General features: G+C 58.5%; 1 protein-coding gene across 1 annotated transcript in view; it reads right to left on the bottom strand.

Moving 5' to 3' along the window:
* DAGLA (diacylglycerol lipase alpha) overlaps positions 1 to 5,380 on the bottom strand; it is an 84,932-nt gene extending 79,552 nt beyond the window's left edge. The window contains exon 1 of the mRNA XM_062000585.1: positions 5,303 to 5,380. The gene's annotated coding sequence lies outside the window, so the exon portion shown is untranslated. The remainder of the gene's footprint in view (positions 1 to 5,302) is intronic.
* Positions 5,381 to 23,475: the final 18,095 nt, after the last annotated feature.

Genomic DNA, 23,475 nt, shown 5'->3' on the forward strand with positions numbered 1-23,475 from the left:
GGCCGGGGTCGCTCGCTGGTAGCGATACAGCGCTGTCCTGCAGCCTAGGGCAGCCGGAGCCCTCCCCTCTCATCCCAACGCGGGGCAGCGAAGCAGCTTTGTCCTCCCCGCACAGCCCCGTCGCTGCGGGCAGCCCTGGAAGTGCCTTTCAGAAAGAAGCCAGAGGGCTCTGGCTCTCCTTCTTCCCTTAGAGAAGCGCCCCAGCACCACAGGGCAGCTTCCCTCAGCGCAGCACCCTGCTCTGGACCACACACCCTCATCCCTGGCATGGTAAACCCTCCTTGACCATCATTAGGGTTGAACCTTCATCACCTTTTCACCAGGTGGCTTCAAACCATAACAAGGCTCTGATGGAAAGGAGGTTTTGTCATCTGTAACCCCTGACAGCTCTGTACAGCCCCAACAGCCACTGCTCTCTGGCAGCCCAAGTGCAGTTGGCTCCTGCTCGTGCATACACTCGCCAACAAAACCCTCCTAAGGATGGATTCGTCCTTACAAGGCTTCCCCTGGTTATGGCACTAAGCTGGGAGGCAGGACAGCAGTGGTCCAGGTCAGACACAGCAGTGGCCTCAACACACCAAGTACCAGAGCATCCTCAACACACCAAGTACCAGAGCATCCTCAACACACCAAGTACCAGAGCATCACCCATGGGTAGAAATTTAGATGCCCTTACTGCAAAAGACTAGGAAAAGTAGGGGAAAAAGTCTCCTGGGGTAAAACACACGTCCCAGAAAACAGTTAAGCTCATCCAGCGGGGAATAGTGGCGTGTACCCGTCTGTCCATTCCTCCTTAAAGCAAGGAGAACAGCCTTCAAACGCTCTGCTCAGTGATATCACTGCACCTTGAAAGTAAAGCAGCCTGACAGTACTACAGGAGGTAGAAAAACATTCAGCAGGAGCTTTGAAGCTCTGCTATTCATTTCTGCTGAGGTCTTTGTGTAGCGTTGGGGCATAAAAAGCAGCAGTCACGCTCATTTTAAGTCCCTTTATCTTGGCAGACAGGTGTAAAGTGGCTCTGGTATAGACGAAAAACTGGTGCCAAATATAGTGTTTGGACAAATCATTTTCTCCCATGTGTGGCACTTCCAAGGTGTCCCCTCAGCACAAACCCTTCTCAGCAGAGCTGTGCCAATGCAGTGGGGAGATGCTCCTGGAAGCATCCACCCCTAGAGCAGACAGGAGCAAGAACCCCAGGAAAGATGCTCCTGGAAGCATCCACCCCTGGAGCAGATAGAAGCAAGAACCCCAGGAAAGATGCTCCTGGAAGCATCCACCCCTGGAACAGACAGGAGCAAGAACCTCAGGAAAGATGCTCCTGGAAGCATCCACCTCTAGAGCAGACAGGAGCAAGAACCTCAGGAAAGATGCTCCTGGAAGCATCCACCCCTGGAACAGACAGGAGCAAGAATGCTCCTGGAAGCATCCACCTCTAGAGCAGACAGGAGCAAGAACCTCAGGAAAGATGCTCCTGGAAGCATCCACCCCTAGAGCAGACAGGAGCAAGAACCCCAGGAAAGATGCTCCTGGAAGCATCCACCCCTAGAGCAGACAGAAGCAAGAACCCCAGGAAAGATGCTCCTGGAAGCATCTACCCCTAGAGCAGACAGAAGCAAGATCAGGAAAGCTACAAGGGACTGTTTTATTAATGAAAACACAATTGGGAGCTGTTTCAAGGCTAATTCAAGTGGTGGTATCGAGCACATACCAACCCAAACCCTGCCAATTAATGTACACAAGTCATCACAGGCAATTAGTGGGATACAGCTCAGGCTTTCTGCTTGCAAGCAGCCCCAGCTGCCCTTGTCTAACTCAGCTCCACAAAAGAAGTGCCACTTAGCAAGGGCCAGGCTGTATTTATAGCACAGCTCCCATACATCACAGCCCTCAGCACTTGGTTCTTTGTATGGCAGCCACACAACTCACAAACAAATTTGGACTTTGTTTCCTGGGAGCCTGTTTCCTCAACACTTCCTCAAAGGGAAGGGCTTAACACTCCTCAAGCTCCCCATCTCATGGGAGGGCATTGCCCTCTGTCACTGCAGGGGAGGGCAAGAGGCACAGAACTCAGGGTGATAACTGCTTGCCAGGAGATAAAAAGGCTGCTTGATTGAGGCATTAATGGGAGTGCATCACATGAGAGATGGGATGCTCAGCTAAGCCCCAGAGAACCACTTTATCCTGGCTGATCCCACTCCCCACCTACACCCTCTGCAGCAAAATACATTAACTTACAAGTTCCCCAACCTGGGGAAAATGAGAGTTGGGTCTTGAGTGCTCAGGGTAATGACACAGAGCAGTCCATGCATCAGTGACAAGCCCTGCCTCTTAGGAGGGATGCAGGAGAGCAGGGCTACAGTGTCAAAGATGCATCTGTCAGCTGGGTTATCAGGATGGATGGCTCACACACGTGCTCTTAGGGTGCACTTACACAGCCTGCTTTATTACCTCTCCATCAGGACATCACCTCCACTGCCACACTGCCACTGCTTTCACGATAAAACCTTCAGCAGCAGCTCTGGCTTAATGAACTGCCAACCCTCACCAGCCCTACTCACCCTTGGGCTCTTCTGCACTGTTTGTGCAGGGAGCCTTGGCTCAGGAGTAACTCAGGAACACGAGGGCAAGGGGCATTCTCTGTGTTGCCCTAAGCCAGAACGTGCCATGGCTCCATCACAGACACTGAGCTGGGCTGGAATCACCCATATCAGCTCTCCAGGAGAACTGAAGTGTCCAGACTGCTGTAGGCAGTCTTGGCAGAGCTCTGGAGATCCCTGTAACGTGCCAGCAGCTCACAGGAAGGATGCAATCAAGCAAGAACCCATCCAGCTCTGCTGATCTTGATGTCCTGAAGAGAGTCAGTGAGATTGTGAGGGTTATGGATCACAGTCTCTTAGACCTAGAAGCAAAACAAACCCCTCTCCAGGAAACGTGGGCCAGTAACAAGGCTCTGAGGTACACGAGCCCAGGAGCCACCAGCTACCAAAAATAGCTGTGTGCATGGGAAGCTTTGCATTATTATTACTATTATTCAGTCTGTTGTCGTTGCCACCACCCCCAAGCACAGCACACCCAGCCACACAGCTCTGCAAAGCTGCTCCTGCCTGCCTCCCAGGCACAGCCAGCTCCTGGGGGAAACCAGCCCCTCTCCTCCTCAAGCCCAACCCTGCCTGTTCCCCTGAGCATTACAATGAGATATGAACAGCAAGGCTCTTCTGGTATCACAGCAGTGTCCCTGACACCCTGGTTCCAACATCCAGGCTACCCAGCTGCCTTCTGTCTCCTCTTCAAGCCCCACAAAACACCAAAGCAGGGTGAAGCCCATCAGCCCTGCAGCAGCTTGTGCCAGCTTCACCTTTCCTTGCAGGCTAACACTGCCTTGAGATCATTTTTTGGGGGGGTTGGAACAAGCTCTTACCAGCCAAATGATCATTCACAGTCTCTTCCAACACATGCCTCAGGAAATAAAGGCATCTTGTTGCTGCCTGGGACAGCTTCTCTGCAGTGGAGGGTACAGGGTGCCTGAGCAGTGAAATTAGCCTCAAGCCCTTGCAGGGGAATCTCTGGGTGATGGTCACTGCTTTGCATGGTTGAATCCCAAGGGGTGACCACAACAAGTGTCTTGGCAAGATGTTTCTGTTACTCTCCAAGGGAGGGTCACCAGAGACAGGTCATCACTGAGAGATGAATAACACCACCTCAGCCTTCCCTTCAGAGGCAAACATCCCAGCACCTCCCTCTCCCAGCACCTCTCAGAGCATGTCAGACAACCCTCTTTCCACACAAAAGCAGCCCCACATCAGACAAACACCACACTGGGTTTCCTTCAGGTACAGCCAGGAACTGAGAAGTGCTTTTAAAAGCCAAAGGCAGAAGGATCCCTGTCCCTCATTTCCATCACATCAAGCACGACATGCCTGTGTTTGCTTCCAGTGCCTGTCAGCTCTCCTGCACTACCCAGCCTGACTCCTGCCTGCAGTGAGCCAGAGCCATCAGCCTCCATCACCTCCCACCAAAGTGCTTCTAAACCAGTGCCCTCAGGCTGATCCTGCTTGGCTTAGGAGAAGCTCCCTGCACACCGGCTACCCAGCTCCTTCATTACCCACCATCAGATCTCCCCAGAAGCCTGCTCTCTGCCTGGATGCCCACAGAAGCAGCTGCTAATTCCACCACTGCCTCCCAGGCTGTGCCTCTGACTCCTCTGTCCTCACTCTCCTGTCCCTTACACTGGCACTGTAAACATCTCAGGGCAAAGACAGGCAGGTGCTAATGTACCCACAGCAGGACCAGCTGCTGCAGCACTGCAGATAAACAGCAGTGCTCAAACCTTAACTAACAACCACTGTCCTAATGAAGGTGCTTCTCCTGTGCTTGCAAAAAGTCTCCCTCAAGCTGGGTCAGGTGCTTGTGCAGTTCCTCCATTGCTCCAGGCACCTTGGAGGGGTACCAGCCTGCTGTGCCAAGCACAGTCACTCCTCCCAGCCCATCTCCCCACAGCCTGTTCAGGACCCTGCTCCCAGTCCCCCTCCTGTTCAATAGATGGCTCATTAGCCTTTCACAAGCATCCTTACAGCCAAGCTAGTACCTAAAGTCCCAGAGAAACTGCCAATTCAAACTCTACTGCTGTTAAGGCACCCCAGGAGAGGTGTTTAGTTCCCATTTGGGACAAAACCAAGCTCCCAGGCAATACAAGCTGGGTGTCTCGCCCCCATTTGTGCCTTCTGAAAGGCAAGAGGCTGGTGTAACAAGGAGCAGGTAGCTGGATTCACTCCTGTCCTACCCTGTGTGCCTGAAACCCTAACACAAGCTGATTGCTGCTGGCAGGTAAGGCTCAGTTCAGAGGCGAGTCCTCCCCAGCCTCAGGCTCCTAGACTGACACACTGGGGTTTACAGACTGCTCTGGGAGCTGAGATGCCACCCAAAGGCAGGCAGGGACCTTGGACTCCCAGGGGTAGCAAACCTCTGCCATGCATGTGCAGACACGGAGCGGGAGCAAGGTGTGGGGCAGCTCCCAGTCCCCATGGCAGGCAAGCAGGGCAGGGTGCTGCTGGCAAAGTCCTAAGCAGCTTGGCACCCCCTTCTCTTGGGCACAGCTCTTATCTCCCAGACCAGCACAGCAGTGAGCTGCCCCTTTTCCCCAGGCAGGAGGTTTCCAAGCTCTGCCTCAGCAGGTGAGACCCCCATTTCCAGCCACAAAGCTGAATCTCTCCCTCTCCTGCAAGCCAGAGCACGTGGTGCCTTCACCATGCTGTGCATCCACTTGTGGCACGTGGGCACTACATACCTGGGCACACTCCTTTACCTGGCCTTGACAGAAAGCTGAGGATTCCATTCTTTCTCCCCCAGGTTGCATTTGGTAGCTCAGCACAGCCCTTGCTGCTAATGATTCCAAGCACAGACTCATCCTCCAGCTGCTTTTCTAAATTTGTGCCAGCTCTAACTCTGGAAGCCAAACCTCAAAGCCTTGCTATAAATCCCTCCAGCACTTCCCCCTCCTCCCAAGGACATTATCCAGCATTACCCAAGCTGGGACTCTTCAGCCCAGAAATTTCTCACTGGTAAATAGCCATCTCTCCACTGAAGAGGAACATTAAATAATGCTTCAGTGGTGTTCTCTCACTGCTGCTGAGCAAAGCTCAGGCCCTTTAGCTGCCCAGCAGCTGCAGGTGGCCTCTCCAGGAGTGGCTAAAGCAGTGCTCTGGGTACATTTGTCATCACCCTGCAGCACACTCCCTCTTGGACAAAGCCCTCCCTGCCAGCAATCCGTGCATTGCTCCCAGTTCTGCTTTTCCACCTTGGTTTGAAGAGCCACAGGGCTTTAGAATCCAAACAACAAGCAGCAGCAGCATAGAAATAAACCCTAAAGGCTCAGAGGGGAGGAAAAATGCAAAGCCACCAGCTCCCCCTCATCCTGGGGACCTGACTCATGATGTGCTTGCAGTGCTGGCAGCCCAGCACAGCCTCTGGCTTTGGCACAGCACTGCCTAATTCAGGTGCCTGCAACATGGCATTTTCTTCATCTCTTTGACCCCCTCCTCTCAAATTCCTACATGCTCTCTTAGTTCTCCTCACCACCCACCTTTCAACTGCCCTTGGCTCCATCCTCCTCACTCCAAGCTCGTTTGGAAGGAGAGCTCCAGCCCAGAAATGAATCAGGGTGGGTTTTTTTTACCAGGAGCTTTAGGGATGTGGGATGCACTCACCCCCACAAGCAGGAGAGCTGGGACTCAGTCAGGTGGCAATAACACTGTTTGCCTGCACAGAAACACTGCCCAGGATGTCAAACCATGAGCATTTACCCCACGGGCTGACCAAGGAGGAGCTGCCTCACCATTGCCAGCAGCTCACTAACCTCCTGTGACAGGGCTCACTGCAGCAGGATAGGAGAGGCTGATGGTTCAGCTGTGTTGTGCCTGTCAGTGCTAGGGAGAAGCAGTCAAAAGAGAGCTCAGAGCCTGCCTCTCCATCACCAAGCAGCACCTGCAGCCTCCCAGGAAGGAAGAGGGGCTGTGAATCCTGTCAGGGGTGGGCAATGGCACAGAGGATGCAGATGCTGCACAGAGGATGCAGATGCTGCACAGAGGATGCCACCCCTCCCCATTTGCCATGGCTCTGCATGACAGTCAGAGGCAATCAGAGAAGAGCAGCAGCTGGAGGCAGGGCACTTGGATCATTTCATTAAGCCAGATGCCCTTCCTTCCCTGCTTGCCTGGAAACCTGTGCTGGCTTCTGGAGGCGATTCTCAGCAGGTCTGAGGCGGTTGTACCAAACCAGGAGGTTTCACACCAAGAGTTGCTCTCTGGCTCCTTTCCCACTCCTCACAGCAGGCTGCAGAGCCATCTCTCAGTTCTCTAGGACCTCAAAGACCTCTCTAACCCACTTGGCTTTAGCCCAGCTCTGAAGTGCCAGAGGGGAAGTCTCTGCTCTCGCCTGGAGACTTGGCTTCCCATTGAGACCCTAATCCTCCTCCTAGCCTTAGAGAGCAGAGGTGCTGGGACAACAGCCCACCAGGCAGGTGGGAGAGAGGCCCAGGAACAGAGCAGAGGTTGCTGTGAAGACCCATATGCTGGAATAGTTATCCTACAGGGAAGTTCCTAGTTTTCCCTTGCAGACAGCAGCTCCCTTTTGCCCAAGTCCACGAATCAGAGCATTGCAACCCCCTTCCCTCAAACACAGGCTGCTCAGCAGCAGCTGAGCTGCCACCACTGTGCCTTGAATCTCCAAGGTGGTCTTGGGTTTTGCAGAGGGCAGCTTACTTTGCAGTGGGTCTCTCTTCCAGGACCTCTCTGGCAAAGCCTGTCTGTGCCACTTGCTCTGCAAGTGTTGAGAGATGAGGTGCTGGAACCACTCTGAGCCCCAGCTGCACACATTCCCCTGCACTTGCTGTCATTTCTGCTGCTCTGTTCTGGAAGTCACTTGCTCATGTCCTACATCATCAGCCATCACATGCCACAGCTCCAGTTCCAAGCCTCCAAAGTCTTTCCCCCCCTTCCCCCTCAAGAATTACTACTTGATCCTTCCCCTACAGCAGGCAGCTCAGCAGCTGTGCTGGGGACAGGAATAGTGCCAATCCCCCACTCCCTGGGCAGCCCCAACACCACAATGCAGAGGGATGGATGGGGGGAAGGAGGGAGGGAGGGATGGATGGGGGGAAGGAGGGAGGGAGGGATGGATGGGGGGAAGGAGGGAGGGAGGGATGGATGGGGGGAAGGAGGGAGGGATGGATGGATGGGGGGGAAGGAAAACAGGTTGGAAAGAAGTATCCAGCAGGCAGGCACAGAAAGCAAAGCCAGTCCAGAACATGAGCAAACACAGACCCTGTCAAAACAGGCCTGAGGGTGCATCCCCTGCGTGGGAGGGCAGCGTGTTCCTGGGTGAGGAGCCTGGGCAACAGTGACAAGAGAGAGGGATGGTCCTGAGAGCCAAACACAGGCAAGAAAGGGGAAGGAGAGAGGGTCTGACAGTCAGGCTCTGCTTCAGATACTTAATGAAGGAGAAAAGGACGAATGGTTGCTAAGGGAAATGGGACAGATGGCTGGCACACAGAACTTGCTGACTCTTGGAGACTTTAAACTCTCTCCTGGCTTTTTTGAGGGGTGGCAGAGGAGAGCAGATGAATATGCAGCAGCAAGAGTAAGAAGATGACCACTTCCTCCTTTCCCTCCTCCTCCAAGTGTCAGAGCAGATCACATCAGAATGAAAAAGGTCATGCAAGCAGCAGGAGACAAGATTCACTCGCACTTCTGCTCATCAAGAGCTCTCCCCTCTCCTGGCAGCCCTTCATCCTGCTCCTCTTCACCAGAGGCCACGGGCTCCATCCCCATGCTGGGTGTGCCAGGGGCAAGTCACAGCTTTGCCACAGAGCAGCAGGCCCCAGGGTAGAGACCAGGCAATGTCCCAGCTCCCAGAGAGCAGAGGGGCTGCTGGCTCTGGAGATCAGGCTGTCTGTAAAATACCATCGCTCCTGGACATGCTGTCTCTGAGCTCCATTTACACCTCTCCCTGACATTTAAAACCATCTGAGCCTTTTGGCTTCTGCTGCTGTCATCCCTGTGCCAGGTCTTTTCTGGCTCCAAAAAGTCTCCAAGTTGATTTCCCTGCAAAGGCAGCTCTCCCAACAGGTCTCAAACCACAGCAGCGGGGCAAGAGGAGGGGAGCGGGGAGACAGCAGGAGCTTCTGCTACCATGTCGTCTGCTGGGGGTGGGAAGGGTGCCAAGAGCCTGTCAGATCCTGATGGCCATAAACAAGTCTCTGAAGGAAAGAAATGAGAAGGGAGAGGGGGGAAAAAAAGCAACCCCACAGCTTGGCAAAGGCAGCAGAGCTCCCAAACTGAGCCACGCAGCACTGCGTGATGCTGAACAGAGCAGGGATGGGATGGGATGGGATGGGATGGGATGGGATGGGATGGGATGGGATGGGAGGCAGAGCTGGAGGTTTGGGGAACCTCTGCTCCCCTCAGCAGGATCAGGCTGCCTCCCATCACCAGCAGCTCTCACAGCCACAGGGCATGAAACAGAGGGACTCTGGGAGGGCTCAGAGCAGCAATCGTGCCATCACCATCCAAACTACAGCCACAGACGCCTCTGGGACTTCCAGGGAGCTGCTGCACAGAGGCCAGTGCAGGGCCACCAAGATGCTGAGGCCACTGGGACAGGTGTGTGAGGAGGAAAAGCTGCAGGGCTTGGGGATGGAGAAGAGAAAGCTGAGAGGGAGCCTTATGAATGCCCAGGGAGGGTGTGGAGGCTCCTCAGGAGGTTCCTGTGCCTGGACATGTTCCTGTGCCCCCTGCTCGAGGGGAATCTGCTTGAGCAGGGGCTGGGGGAGCTCTTGCAGGGCCCTTCCAGCCCCCACTGTTCTATGGTGCTGTGAAATCACCCCAGAAAGTCCACAAAGAGCTGCAGATCTTGACAGTCTAATAAGTGCCCATGAGGGACCCTCACCAGGCTCTTGCTCCCAGTGAGCCCACGTCCATGCACACACACACACAGAGCCCTGAGGGGAGTCCTGAGCAGCAGCAGCAAGATCATCCTCTTCACAGGATTGTTCTGCTCCTGCTGCCAAGCAGAGGAGGAAGAATTTGCTCTGGCTGCCTCAGCACCACACAGCTCCAGCCACAGAGCCCCTCCACATCCCTGTGCCAGGAGCAACAGCATCACAGGGAACAGCCTCATCCTTCAAGGCAGCTGATGCTCAGCAGAGGGAAGATGCCCCACTGGCAAAGCAGGACACAGGATACACCACTGTGGCTCTCTGGCTTTGCTGGGAGATAGCTTTGGGCTACCCAAGGCTTCCCAGGGCCAGTGGCAGGGAGGAGAGCTGAGGAGGAGAGGTGTGAGTGCCAGCTTGGAGCTGCTTGCCCAGAGCCTTCAGCTGCCTGTGTAGGCAGCTACATCTTGGAGCTATGTTCAAAGAAGCTGCACAGAGCAGCAGCTACCATATTGTGTGCCAAACTGCCACGGCTGCTGTTGAGATAAACCCACACAAACAAACAGATGCTTAGACAAGGCAAGATGAGCTATTATAGCAGCATTGCCTGCATGCCATGGGCTGTCCCTGGGCTGCCTGCTCTGCAGCTTGTCCCCTTCTGGTGGTCTTGTCAGGGAGGAGAGGTCATCAGCACATCTTGTGGCCCTACATCAGGGCAATGAGGGGTTTGCCAGGAGAACACATGGCCCCCTCCTCTCTCACCAGCCCCTTTTGTGCCTGACAGCAGCTCCAGTGACAGTTCAGGCATGCAGCACTGAGGGAGATGTCCAGGTGTTAGAGAGGAGCATCTGCAACCAGCCCAAGTGGATCACAGCTCTTGTGGAGCCAGGGGAACGAGCCCCATGTGCACAAGCTCACCCCATCACCACCTAATGAGCAGGACTCCTGTGAAGCCAGAGCAGTTGACACCACCCAGGCACTGGTCACTCCTGAGGAGGACACAAAGCTCCCAGGGACCAAAGCCAGCTTGTTACCTTGAGACACACTGTCACAGTTGTGCTTGGTCTCCATATGGGCAGGGAAAAAACCACCCTCACCTTGGGGCACTAAGGCAGAACCTCATCCTGGCAAGAAGACCCTGCCTGAAGAGCAAAGCAGGTGTTAGAGAAGACCCTGGGAGAGCCCCTGCAGAGGTGGCTGGGCATTCAGGCACATCTGGAGCTCACTCAAGCACAGAGAGAGACTCAAGTGTTATTTCTGAGTGCTCTGCCCTCACTCTACAACCACCAAGACACCAAGGACACAAGCAGAAGTCAACGCAGAGGCTGTGCCAAGCTTCCCCCTGCCCGTGCAGCCCAGAGCCTCTCCCTGCACCCACAAGGACTTTGGTGTCCTCTAGCCCTTCTGCATCAGCCCAAGCAGCTGCCTGGCTCTTAACAAGGTCACCCCTTGCCCTTTTCCTCCTGCACAGGGCAGGGCAGTGGGCAGAGAACCCCCCTTTCCCAGGGCAGAGGTGCTCCCTTCACCTCTGGCGGGCACGGGGCCAGGGACGTGCTGCCAGCTGCCTGATGTTGGCACAGCAGCTCCAACTGTGACAGGGCTGTCCTGCAAATGAGCTTGGCAAGACATTAAGAGCCTGATTTTCGAAATTAGGCTGATGTAATTACTCATCTTAAAAGCACTGGCCTCAGCTGCTCACAGTGACACCAATTACACTCCCTGCTGCGACTGACCAGCCACTCACCCCAGCACGCTGGAGCTACACAGCACTGCCCAGTGCTGCAGCTGCACAGAGCCACACAGAAACCCCAGTGCTGGGGCTGGAAGGGGTTGCAGAGCTGCCCCAGCCCCTGCTCCAGCAGCTTCCCCTGGCTCAGGGGGCACAGGAACGGGTCCAGCCTCCACACCCTCCCTGGGCAGCCTGGGCCAGGGCTCCCTCCCCTCAGCACCAAAGGACTTTCTCCTCCTGGGCCAGGGGAGCTGTTTGTGTCCCAGCCTGTGCCCATCACCCCTTATGTCCCCCACAGCCCACCCTGGGGCTCTGCAGCCTGTAGGGCCTGAGCAGCATTGCTGAGGTGCCCCTGAGCTCAGGCTTCTCTCCTGCAGCTGAGCAGCCCCAGGGCTGCAGCCTTTGCTCCTCACACACATGTCCCAGCCCCTCAGCATCTTGGTGTCCCTGCACCGGCCTCTGTGCAGCACTTCCCTGTCTCTCCTGAGCTGGGGAGCCCAGCACTGGCCACAGGGCTCAGGATGAGGCCTCAGAGGGGCAGCAGAAGCTCCCTGGCCCTGCTGCCCACACTCTCTGGCTGCCCCCCAGGCTGCTTCTTGCCCACGAGCCCACGTTGCTGCTCGTGGCTCTTTGGTGCCCCCCAGCACTGCCAGGTCCCTCTCCTGGAGCTGCTCCCCAGCAGGTCACCCCCAGCCTGTGCTGGTGCTGGGCTGGTTCCTCCCCAGCTATAGGACTCTGCCCTCGGTGCCCCTCAGCAGGTTCCTCTGTGCCCAGCTCTGGCTGGATGGCAGCTCAGCCTCTGGTGCATCAGCCAGTGCTCCCAGTTTGGTGCCATCAGGGCACGTGCTGAGGGTCCCTCTGTCCCCTCACCCAGGTGCCTGATGGAGATGTTGGGTCAGACTGGCCCCAGCACCAGCTCCTGTGGAACCCCCTGGCCACAGACCCCCAGCTCACCCCTGTGCCATTGCTCACCCCTCTCTGGGCTGTGTCCTTCAGCCCCTTCTCACTCCACCTCACTGTCCACTCATCCAAACCCACACTCCTGAGCTTTCCCAAGAGGATCATATGGGAAACAGCATCCAAGAGCTTCCCAAGGTCCTTTCAGCAGAGCCTTAATGCCCCCAGCTTGGAGCCCAGCACAGCCATGAGGTGACATTGCACAGAGCTGGCAAGGCTCCTCCAGTCACTGCTCCTGGGGACCCCCACCCCAGGGTCTGCATCCCAGAGCAATCCTGCAGCTGGTGGAGCCAGGGCTGGGGCAGTGAGCTGCTGAGGCTCACACCACTGACACAACCCTGTGCACAATGCAGAGCTGTCACTGAGTCTCTCCTTGAAATGATTTTTGCCTGGTCACCAGCCCCGTTCTCAGTGACACTGACTCATCCTCAGGAGTGCTCTTGCTGCTGCCTGCACTCCAGATCCTATCAGCCAGCACTGCTCCTCCCTGCCCTACCCTCCCAGCACATGCAGGAGTGTGGATGGCTCTGCCAGACAGCTGCTTCTCTTAGCCAGGGGCTAGTTGGGCCACCAGCCACGTGTCCTCACAGTCCCAAGCACCCAGAGCCTTCCCAGAGCCCTCTGATAGGAGGGACACAGCTTGTGCATCACAGGGATGCAACAGCAGGGCTCACATCAACCCAGGGCTTCAACCATTTGGGCTTCAGCCACGAGAATGAGAGCAAGAAAAGGTTTTGTAGGCACACAGATGGGTTTAATCCACAAAGGCCAGGTCACAAGCAGCTCAAGCAGAAAAGGCACAGGGTTGTGCTGGTGCCCCCAGGGCAGAGCAAGTCACAGCCAGGCTGGGGAGAAGTTGTCTGGGAAGGAGTCATTTGGGAAGGAAGGTGAAGGAAAAGCCCTGGTGTAGCTGCTCTGGGCAGGCTGCAGGAGGTAACTCACCTTCCTCTGACACACCAGCAGCAGCTCCCAGCCATCCCTGCAGCCACAGCACAAGGCCAGACTACTTTCTCCTTGCAGCCACTCCCCTGCCTTGATTGCTCTTTTATCAGGGCACCCTTCCTCACTCACCTGCCCCAGGTGGGAAGGCTGATGGGCAGCACTGGGGCTAAGTGGGGAAGGCAGCTGGGGGTCAGCCCTGCCTCCAGTGCACCAGCACAAGCAGGTAAAGCTGCAAGCAAGGGCAAGGAAGCCCTAAGCTAAGGGTGATTTGAGGCTGCTGGAGCCTTGCACACACCCAAACGTCCCCACTGTCTGTCTGTCCATCCCAGGCAATGCTCTGCCATCCCTCTGCCTCATCCTGGCAGCAGCTCCCCACCTTTCACCTTGCTCCAGTCTCACTGGAACAACGGGCCCATCTGTCTTTCCCTCCCACTCAAGGGTTTCCAAATGCCCTCCTGGCCAGGGCAGAAGGTGATTTGCACACCCTGGGAACCCACAGAGGTGCAGTGCAGGGACACAGGCAGCTCATTTAGCTGCTCACATCAGTGACCCAGATATACCAGTGTGCTCTGCTCCTCTAGCTCAGCACCTCTGTAATCCAGGGGCCATGAGTGGGATTTGGGGGGATGGAGGGGGAAGGGGCAGTTCCTCTCCATCCTGGGGTTGTACCTGCAGGGTCCCACCTTCCTCACCCCACTTCCCAGCAGGCTGCTGTGGCTCCCTGCAATGCTCCCTGCTTGGCAACCCTCCCTGAGCACACACTGGGGAGGCTACAGCATGGGGAAGGATTACTCAGGCTTTGCTCCTGCCCACAGCCCTTCACCCCCCTGGGCAATGATCCCAGGGCAAAGAGGGGCCGGGGATGCTGGCAGCCACCCCATCCCACAGCCCAGCTCTGAGAGCAGGACAAAGCCATCAGGGCTCTGCCTGACCTCTCTGTGAGGAGCATGGGCATGGGGCAGGAAAGCAGCAAGGGAAGGAGTGGCTGCTGTGGAATATTCCAGCATGGCCAGCCTCACCTCCTTGTCTTTGGCTGTTGCTTTTTAAAGCCTGTTTCCCTCGGGACCACGCAGCTAATTTAGCCAGAGGTCGGTCTCCCTGGGTCAGGGCTGAGGAAGGATGCAAATGGGACAGTTTGCTATAAAAAGCCACTCACAGCTGCCTCTTCTTGTGTGTGTTGTTTGCAGCCAGGTATTGATTTTTCCTTGTGTATCTATAACTGGAGGGTACAGTGTGAGGGGAGAGGCTCTGCCAAGGCAGGAACCAGCCACCCCTTCCCGTGGGAGCCAGGCAGCAGAGCTGGGTATGATCCTGAGGGCAGCACATCCCTCTTGGATCACCTGGGAATGGTGACAAGCAGAAGTGGAACCCCACCACGGAGTCCCAGCACCCAAAACCACCCCAAGCCCACTCCTTTCCTCTTGTTTCCAGCTGTGCCTGTGAGCCTGGGGATGGGGAGGACGGGGGGAAGGGCTGCCAGGGAGGGATGGTGGTGGGAATATGCACTTTAGGGGCCTTTCCCACAGAGCAGCTGTGGACTGGGACCCAATTCATTTGTCACAGCCCCTCTGGGTGAGGGGAACGGGCCAGAGCACTCTGCAGATGCAGCTGCACGCTGCCCAGAGGCTCCTGCTTGTTCCCTTCCCTCCTCTCCCTCTCTGCTTTTAAACACCTTTGCCAGCAAAGGTTGGGGGGGGGGGGTGGGGGGGAAGAAAGTGCTGCTCGCAGCAGAAGTGATTTTCCACTGCCAGGCTCCTGCCTCGCTCCCCACACCCCGGCCCAGCCTCAAATCACATTTCATGCATTAACTTAATGCTTTCCTGGAAGCCGCCAGCAAGCCGAGCTCGGGCTCCCTGGGGGTGGGCTGGTGGGCGCTGTGTGCAGGGAGCTGCCCACGCCGGGGGAGGCTCCAGAGGTGGGACACGGCCGCAGGGATCGGCCCCAGCGCAGCCCCAGCGCCGGGCTCCCGCGTTGCGGGACGGGACCGCGCGGGACGGGAGCGACGCGCCGGGCCACGGGCAGCGCGTCCCGCCGCCGCCTCGCACCTCGGCCCGCGGCGTGCCCCGGGGCTGCCCCGGCCGCCGCTGCCGCTGCCCGGTACTTCTGCACCCGAGCCACGAGGAGGAGCTTTCAGACCGCACCGACGCCCGGGGCTACCGGAGCATCCCGGGGCTCCTGCAGCATCCCAGGGCTCCCAAAGCATCCTGGGGCTACCGGAGCATCCCGGGGCTCCTGCTGCACAACCTGCGGCTCCCGAAGCATCCCGGCGCTCTCAATACAACTCTAGGGTCCCAAAGCATCCCGGGGCTACTGGTGCATCCCGGAGCTCCAAAGCATCCCGGAGCTCCCAAAGTATCCCGGGACTCCAAAGTATCCCGGGGCTCCCAAAGCATCCCTGGGGCTACAGGCACATCCCAGGGCTCCAAAGCATCCCGGGACTCCAAAGCATCCCGGGGCTCCCAAAGTATCCCCGGGGCTACCAGCACATCCCGGGGCTCCAAAGCATCCCAGGGCTCCAAAGCATCCCGGGACTCTCAAAGCATCCCTGGGGCTACCGGCACATCCCAGGGCACCAAAGCATCCCAGGGCTCCCAAAGCATCCCAGGGCTCCCAAAGCATCCCGGGGCTCCCAAAGCATCTCGGGGCTCCCGAAGCATCCCGGGGCTCCCAAAACAACTCGAGGCTCCCAAAGCATCCCGGGGCTCCCAAAGCATCTCGGGGCTCCCAAAGCATCCCAGGGCTCCCAAAGCATCCCGGGTCTCCCAAAGCATCCCGGGGCTCCTGCGGCACACCCTGAAGCTCCCAAAGCATCCCGGGGCTCCAAAGCATCCCAGGGCTACTGGTGCATCCCGGGGCTCCCAAAGCATGCCGGGGCTCCGAAAGCATCTCGGGGCTCCTGCAGCATCCCAGGGCTCCAAAGCATCCCGGGGTTCCCAAGCATCTCGGGACTCCCGAAGCATCCCGGCACTCCCAAGCATCCCGGGGCTACCGGCACACTCTGAGGCTCCCAAAGCATCCCAGGGATCCAAAGCATCCCGGGGCTCCCAAAGCATCTCGGGAATCAAAAGCATCCCAGAGCTCCTGGGGCACAACCTGGGGCTCCCAAAGCATCCCGGGGCTCCCTCTGTACCCGGGGCTCCCAAAGATCCCAGGAGTCCCTCTGTGCCTGCTGTTCCCAAGGCATCCCAGAGCTCCTGCAGCATCCTGGGGCTCCCAGCACATCTCAAGGCTCTCTCTGTGCCCGGGGCTCCCAAAGCATCCCAGGGCTCTCTGTGTGCCCACGGCTCCCAGTGTTCCCAGTCCATCCCAGCACTCTGTGCCCAGGGCTCTTGGCACATCCCAGGGCTCCTGGAACATTCCAGTGCTGCCTCTGTTCCCAGGGGTCTCAGTGTTCCCAGGGCTCATGTGCATCCAGGTGCATCCCAGTGTATCCCAGTGCTCCCAGTACCCCAGTGTTCCTGGTGCACCCCAGGGCTGCTGGAGCATCTCAGTTCTCCCTCTATTCCCAAGGCTCCTGGTGCTGCAGGAGTAGCTCTGTGCTCACAGGGATCCTCGTGCTCCCAGTGCACTCCTGTTGCTCCCAGTGCATCCTGGGGTTCCTCATCCTCCTGTCACATCCCAGTGCTCCAGATTCACCTGGGCCCTTCACATCCATCCCCAGCACTGCACTGGAAGGGGCCCAGGGCCTGGCATGACCTGAGCTCTGTCCCCAGCCCCACTCCCACCCATCTCCTCCCTCCCCATCCTACAGAAAGTGGCCCAGGAAGGGCTGGATTCAGGTTGGGCTTTACTGGGAGTTGCTGAGGTTCCTGCCTTGTGCCATGGGGCTCCCCCATGGCTGGTATCTGCTGATGGGATAAGGGACATCACTGCTGAGAGTGGACTTGGGAGCAGCCCCAGGACAGGCAACTGTAGCTGCACTCACAGCCATGCCCACTATTGTAGTCACAGAAACAGAACCACTGAATGATTTGGGTTGGAAAAGCCCTGAGCAGCCTGGCACAGGGGCTGACACCCTCTCAGGGAAACAGTTCTGCCTCAGCTCCAACCTCAACCTCCCCTGGGGCAACCTGAGGCTGTTTCCTCTTGTCCTGTCACTGCTTGGGGACAGAGACCGACCCCAGCTCCCTGCAGCCTCCTGTCAGGGAGTGTCAGAGAGTGCTGCTGTGTCCCCTCAGCCTCCTTTTCTCCAGGCTGAATAACCTCAGCTGTCCCTCACAAGCCTTGTTCTCTAGACCCTTCCCCAGCTCTGGTGCCCCAAAGTCCTTCCTGTGCACGTGGGAATTCAACACGGTGCAGCTGGGGAAGGGCTGTGGCAGGTTTGGGGGTCAGGAGCTGTGTGGGGTTTTCCTTGCTATTGAAGCAAGTTATTCACAGCAGCCCCCACCATCCTCATCCTCACAGCAGCCCCTCACCATCCTCATCCTCACAGCAGCCTCCACCATCCTCACCCTCACAGCAACCCTCCACCATCCTCTTCCTCACAGCAGCCCCCCACCATCCTCATCCTCACAGCAACCCTCCATCATCCTCACGCTCACAGCAGCCCCCACCATCCTCATCCTCACAGCAACCCTCCACCATCCTCATAGCAACCCTCCACCATCCTCACCCTCACAGCAGCCTCCACCATCCTCACCCTCACAGCAACCCCCCACCATCCTCATCCTCACAGCAACCCTCCACCATCCTCATCCTCACAGCAGCCCCCCACCATCCTCATCCTCACAGAAGCCCTCCACCACTCATCCTCACAGCAACCTCCACCACCCTCACCCTCACAGCAGCCCCCACCACCCTCATCCTCACAGCAGCCCCCACCACCCTCATCCTCACAGCAACCCCCACCACCCTCACCCTCACAGCAGCCCCCCATCATCCTCATCCTCACAGCAGCCCCCACCATCCTCACCCTCACAGCAGCTCTACAAAGCTGCCAAACCCCCATGCTCTGCCCAGTGGGGGTGTCAGAGGAGGATGTGACACCACCCACCGTGTGAGTGGCCACAGCCCCTGCAGCCCTCCGCTGCCCCACGCCTCCAGCCCCCTCCCCGGGTCAGCCCACACACAGGGGCTCCCAGGCACACCCCCTGCGTGGCCAGCAGCAGGGAGCCCGAGGGCAGCCCCTGCACTGAGGGCTGGGGGTGTCTGATTCCTCCCTGGCACCACCCATGGAAGCTCTCTAAAAGCAGGCGGCGGCGCTGGGGGCGGGAGCGTGTGCGTCAGCCGGTGCCACTCAGTGGAGGGGGACTCCATCAGGGGAGGCAGCAGCGCCTGACTCACACAGGGAGAAGTTCCCTGAGGAGGGCTGAAGCCCATGGCAGGCCCTGAGGGGTGGGAGAGCAGCCTTGCCAGCCAGGAGGAGGGTGGAAGGAAAGGGGAGGGGAAGCGTTTTGTGGTGCTCACCCTCCCCGCGCAGCTCTTTGCCAGCTCCTGGCTCTGGCACACGAGCTGCCAGGCTGGGACTGTGTGCTGCCAGCTGGGCTGTCACCCAGCCCCTCCTGCCTCCATGGAAAGGGGGGGGACCATGCCTGCAGCCCCTCAGGCTGGTGAGCCCTCTGCAGCACCTGGAGTGAGTGTTTCTGGGGGATGTTTCTGCTGGCCAGGAGGGAGCAGGGGCTCACTCTCCCTTGGAACCCCCAAACATCAGTAATGGATGGAGGCATCCTGCTTGGATGCTCCTCAGAGGGGCACTTTAGCCATCCCATCCCATCCCATCCCATCCCATCCCATCCTATCCCATCCCACTCTTTCCAATCCAATCTCATCCCATCCCACTCCTTCCAATCCCATTTCATCCCATCCCACCTCTTCCCTCCCATGCCATTTTATCTCATCCCACCCCTTCCCTCTCATCCCATCCTTTCCCTCTCATCCCATTTTATCCCACTTCTTCCCTCCCACCCCATCCCTTCCCATCCCATCCCATCTCACCTCATCATCTCATCCCACCCCTTTCCATCCCATCCCATCCCACCCCACCCCTTCCCTTCCCATCCTATCCCATCTCACCTCATCATCTCATCCCACCCCTTTCCATCCCATCTCATCCCATCCCACCCCATCCCTTCCCTTCCCATCCTATCTCATCCCACCTCATCATCTCATCCCACCCCTTCCCACCCCTTCCCATCCCATCCCATCCCATCCCATCCCATCCCATCCCACCCCTTCCCTTCCCATCCTATCTCATCTCACCTCATCATCTCATCCCACCCCTTTCCATCCCATCCCATCCCATCCCACCCCATCCTATGTGCCAGGAGCTATTTCTTCCAAGCCCCCAGGCCAGCCCTGCCCAAGGAAGGCCACCCCCATCACACCACCCTCCCACACTGAGGATGAGCTTCTGCTACTGAGGGAGGGCAGGACAAACCAGAGCCAGCACTGCCCCAGCTCCTGCACACCCGAGCCTGAAGTGCAAGGGTCGAGAGCCCCAAACCCAGGACATGGCAAATCCTTGGTGCTGCTTTAAGCCATCCCCGTGCCCTCCCCCAGCTCCTGCCTCTGCTTTGCCATGCAACCCCTGGTGGTGCAACATCTAGGCGGTTCCACGGCCCGTTGTCAAGAGGCGCCGCGGCTCGCACATGCCGGCGCGGGCGGCCGGTGCTCGGGGGCTGCGTTTGGGAGCGGCGCTGCTCGCTCTGCGCTGGAACCGCTCCGGCTGCGGCACAAAAGAAGGGACGACAGGGCTGGGTCGGGCGTGCGGGGGATGGACGTGCGGGATGGGCTGCCCGGCGCAACCCCGCCGCGCCGGGAACTGCTGAGCTGAGCCGGGCTGAGCTGAGCTGGACTGAGCTGAGCTGAGCCGAGCCGAGGCGAGCTGAGCTGAGGTGAGCAGAGCCAAGCCCAGTCGAGCTGAGTCGAGGCGAGCAGAGATGAGCTGAGCCGAGCCGAGCTGAGCTGAACCGAGCTGAGCCGAGCCGAGCAGAGCTGAGCTGAGCCGAGCCGAGCAGAGCTGAGCAGAGTCGAGCCGAGCAGAGTCGAGCCGAGCAGAGCTGGGCAGAGTCGAGCCGAGGTCAACTGAGCTGAGCCGAGCCGAGGTCAGCTGAGCTGAGCCGAGCCGAGGTCAGCTGAGCCGAGCCGAGGTCAGCTGAGCTGAGCCGAGCCGAGCTGAACCGAGCTGAGCAGAGCCGAGCAGAGCTGAGCTGAGCCTAGCCGAGCCGAGCAGAGCCGAGTCGAGCTGAGCAGAGTCGAGCTGAGCAGAGTCGAGCTGAGCAGAGTCGAGCTGAGCTGAGCCCAGCCCAGTCAAGCCCAGCCCAGTCAAGCCGAGCCCAGCCGAGTCCATCCGAGCAGCGCAGAGCCAAGCCGAGCCGAGCCTAGTCGCGCCGCAGCAGCGGGGCCACTCCAAGGTGGCCGGGCTCGGGCTCTCGGTTGCCCGGCTCAGGCTCTGGGTTGCCCGGCTGAGCCGCGGGGCGGGGGCTGGCTGGCTGGTGCCCGCCGGAGGGGCTCCGGTGCCAGCCATCTGGTGCCAGCCCGAGGGCTCGCGGGGGCGGGAGGGGGCCGGTGTCTGGCAGCGCCGTTGATGCTGGAAGCCGCAGGCTGCTGGAAGCGTGCGGAGCGTTAACAGCCCCGACATCTGCTGCCGCTGCTGCTCTGAGCTCTCCCTGCCCCGCAGCTCGTGTGTGGCTGGTGTGTTTGGCAGGGATGCAGAGCAGCGCCAGCCTGTCTCAAGGAGCCTGCTCCAGCGTCTCTCCCCTCCCTGGTTGCAGGATACCAATCATTCCCCCACCCTCTCCCAAAAGCAGGTGCCAGAGGCTCTAGTGATGCTGTTGGAATCAGATAGGATGGGGCTGCTGTCGTGCTCTCTGATGCCATCCCCCATTCAGAGAAGATGGGGTCCCCCTGCTAGGTTGAGGGAGCAGCCAAGGATGGAGGTCCAGGGGCTGGCAGGGGCAGGAGAATGCAGAGGGGCTGCTGGACACAGCATCACAACCCCCTCTGGGGTCTGTCACAGGCAGGGCCACATCTGCAGGGCTGAAGGAGTCCCACACACATGAGTGAGGCTGCTGAGCAGTGAGAGGGCTCCTGCAGGACCCCAGGCTGTCTGACCTGATCCCACCAGCTCTTTGCAGCGCCCACCTGGATGCCAGTCCCACAGCCCCACCACCCACAGCACAGCCACAGGGATTATTAACACATCCTGAAGTATTTTCCTCCCTGAGATCGCTCAGAGTGTGGTCAATCCCATCTAATCACTGCTAATCCCCTCATTACCAGTTATCTCCTCTCACTGACTGCTCAGCTGTGGTGCAAAGCTGCCCCCTCCTCCTCCTCCTCCTCCTCCTCCTCCTCCTCCTCCTCCTCCTCCTCCTCCTCCTCCTCCTCCTCCATACCAGGGCTGCTGGCAGAGTAGTCCCCAGGCTGGCATGGGGATGGTTGGGTCTGCCACTGCCTTCACCCATCTCATGGAGGGACGTGGCCATCAGCTCCTCTCAAGCACACTCACCCACACTGTGCCCTCCAAGCCCTGAGCTGCCCTTGGGCTCCTGCCCTTCCAGGGCCTGAGCAGCATTGCTGAGGTGCCCCTGAGCTCAGGCTTCTCTCCTGCAGCTGAGCAGCCCCAGGGCTGCAGCCTTTGCTCCTCACACACATGTCCCAGCCCCTCAGCATCTTGGTGGCCCTGCACTGGCCTCTCTGCAGCACTTCCCTGTCTCTCCTGAGCTGGGGAGCCTCACAGGGGTTGCAGAACCTCCCTTGCCCTGCTGCCCACACTCTTAATACACCCCAGGATGCCATTGGCTTCTTGGCCAATCTTCAGCTGCTTGGGAAGGAGCCAGTTGCCTAATGCCAGCAGCGTGGCCCCACGGGGCTGCCTGGCTGGAGGGCACAGAGTCACTCTGCCCTGTGCTCCTGTATCTCTTTCCTCCCTGACTCTACTGAAGGAGGCTATTAGAGAGCTTTGGCACACCCTGTTCCTACCAAACCCACATTGCTCGATGGCTCTTAGAAACCTTTCTCCTCAGCACTTGCATTAGTGAGTGAGCTCCTCTGCAAACCTGGCCAGGGCTGAGTTCCCACCTTGGCTCTTCCCGGAGCTAGGACAGAGATCCCTCCCCTTCAGCCTCTTTGTTGCCTCATTCCTCCCTGCCCCGGGGGGGCTTTGGCTTTTAGAATGGTGGGGGTGGGAAGGGACATTTAGAGATCATCTGGTCTAATCCCCTGCTCAAGCAGGTTCCCCTCACTCAGGGGGCACAGGAACATGTCCAGCTGGGGTTGGAAACCTCCTGAGGAGCCTCCACACCCTCCCTGGGCAGCCTGGGCCAGGGCTCCCTCCCTTTCAGCACCAAAGGACTTTCTCCTCCTGGGCCAGGGGAAGCTGTTTGTGTCCCAGCCTGTGCCCATCACCCCTTGTCCAGGCACTGGAGACAACAGGATAAAAGTGCTGCCCCATCCTCCTGACAAACACCTTTTAAACACTTGTCAGTGTTGCTGAGGTCCCCCTGGGCTCTTCCCTCCTGGATCCCTCAGGGGCTGGAGGATTTCCCTGCCAGGTCTGCCCTGGCTCTCACAGGTGTGGACTTTGCTCTGACACCTGCAGCACAACAGAGCTGTTTGGTTTACAAGCGGATGTGGGAGCCCTTGGCCACGCACCATCACCCCTGTGCAGGGCCATCGCCTCCAGCTCTGCCTTGGCATCAGTTTCCCACACACACTCTCCCCATGGCACCACAGCTTTCCCTGACTCCTCTCTGCAGCCACACAAGCCACTGGAGCTGGCACCTGAGCTCAGCACTTTGGGATCTGCCAGGGGGCAGAGCCAAGGGGCTGCTCCAGGGTATTCTCCAGGGTGGGTTTGGTGCCCTTGTGAGCGGTGCCCACTGGGTGGGTATGGACAGGCTTGCCAAGATGCTGAGAGGGCTGGAGCATCTCTGTGAGGAGGAAAGGCTACAGAACCTGGGGCTGTTCAGCCTGCTGAGGGTATATTGGCATCACAGGTGGCCACAGGCAGAGTGCCACACTTCCCTGCACCTTGGTTCACAGGAGAGGGCAGGGGCAGGGTCGAGCTCCCACCTCACTGCTGCCCAGTGCTGTTGCCTCTCCTCTCCCTGTCACACCTGCAGCACTCCCACAGAGTCCTGGCCAGCCCCTATGGCTCTGGGGACATCCATCAGTCCCTGATCCCACACAGGGACTGCAAAGCCAAGCCCATCCCTCCCCTGAGACTCTCATCTTCCTGTAGCAGGGTCTTCTGCAGACCTCTGAGCTCCTCCTGCCCACCCTGCTGCTGCCTTGAGAGGAGGTTTCTTTGATGCCAGGGGTTCATTGGCACTGCTGCAACATCTCATGGGGCTTTGGCAGGAGGGCTCACCCCAAAGTGTGCCTGGAGGAGGCCACACAGGGATGCCCAGACATGGGAGAGAGCCCCAGAGCTGCTGCCGGCGATGAGTGCAACAGCAGCTTCTCTCTCCAGCCCTTC

Source organism: Colius striatus, chromosome 7, assembly GCF_028858725.1.
Source record: "Colius striatus isolate bColStr4 chromosome 7, bColStr4.1.hap1, whole genome shotgun sequence".
Classification (NCBI taxonomy): Eukaryota; Metazoa; Chordata; class Aves; order Coliiformes; family Coliidae; genus Colius; species Colius striatus.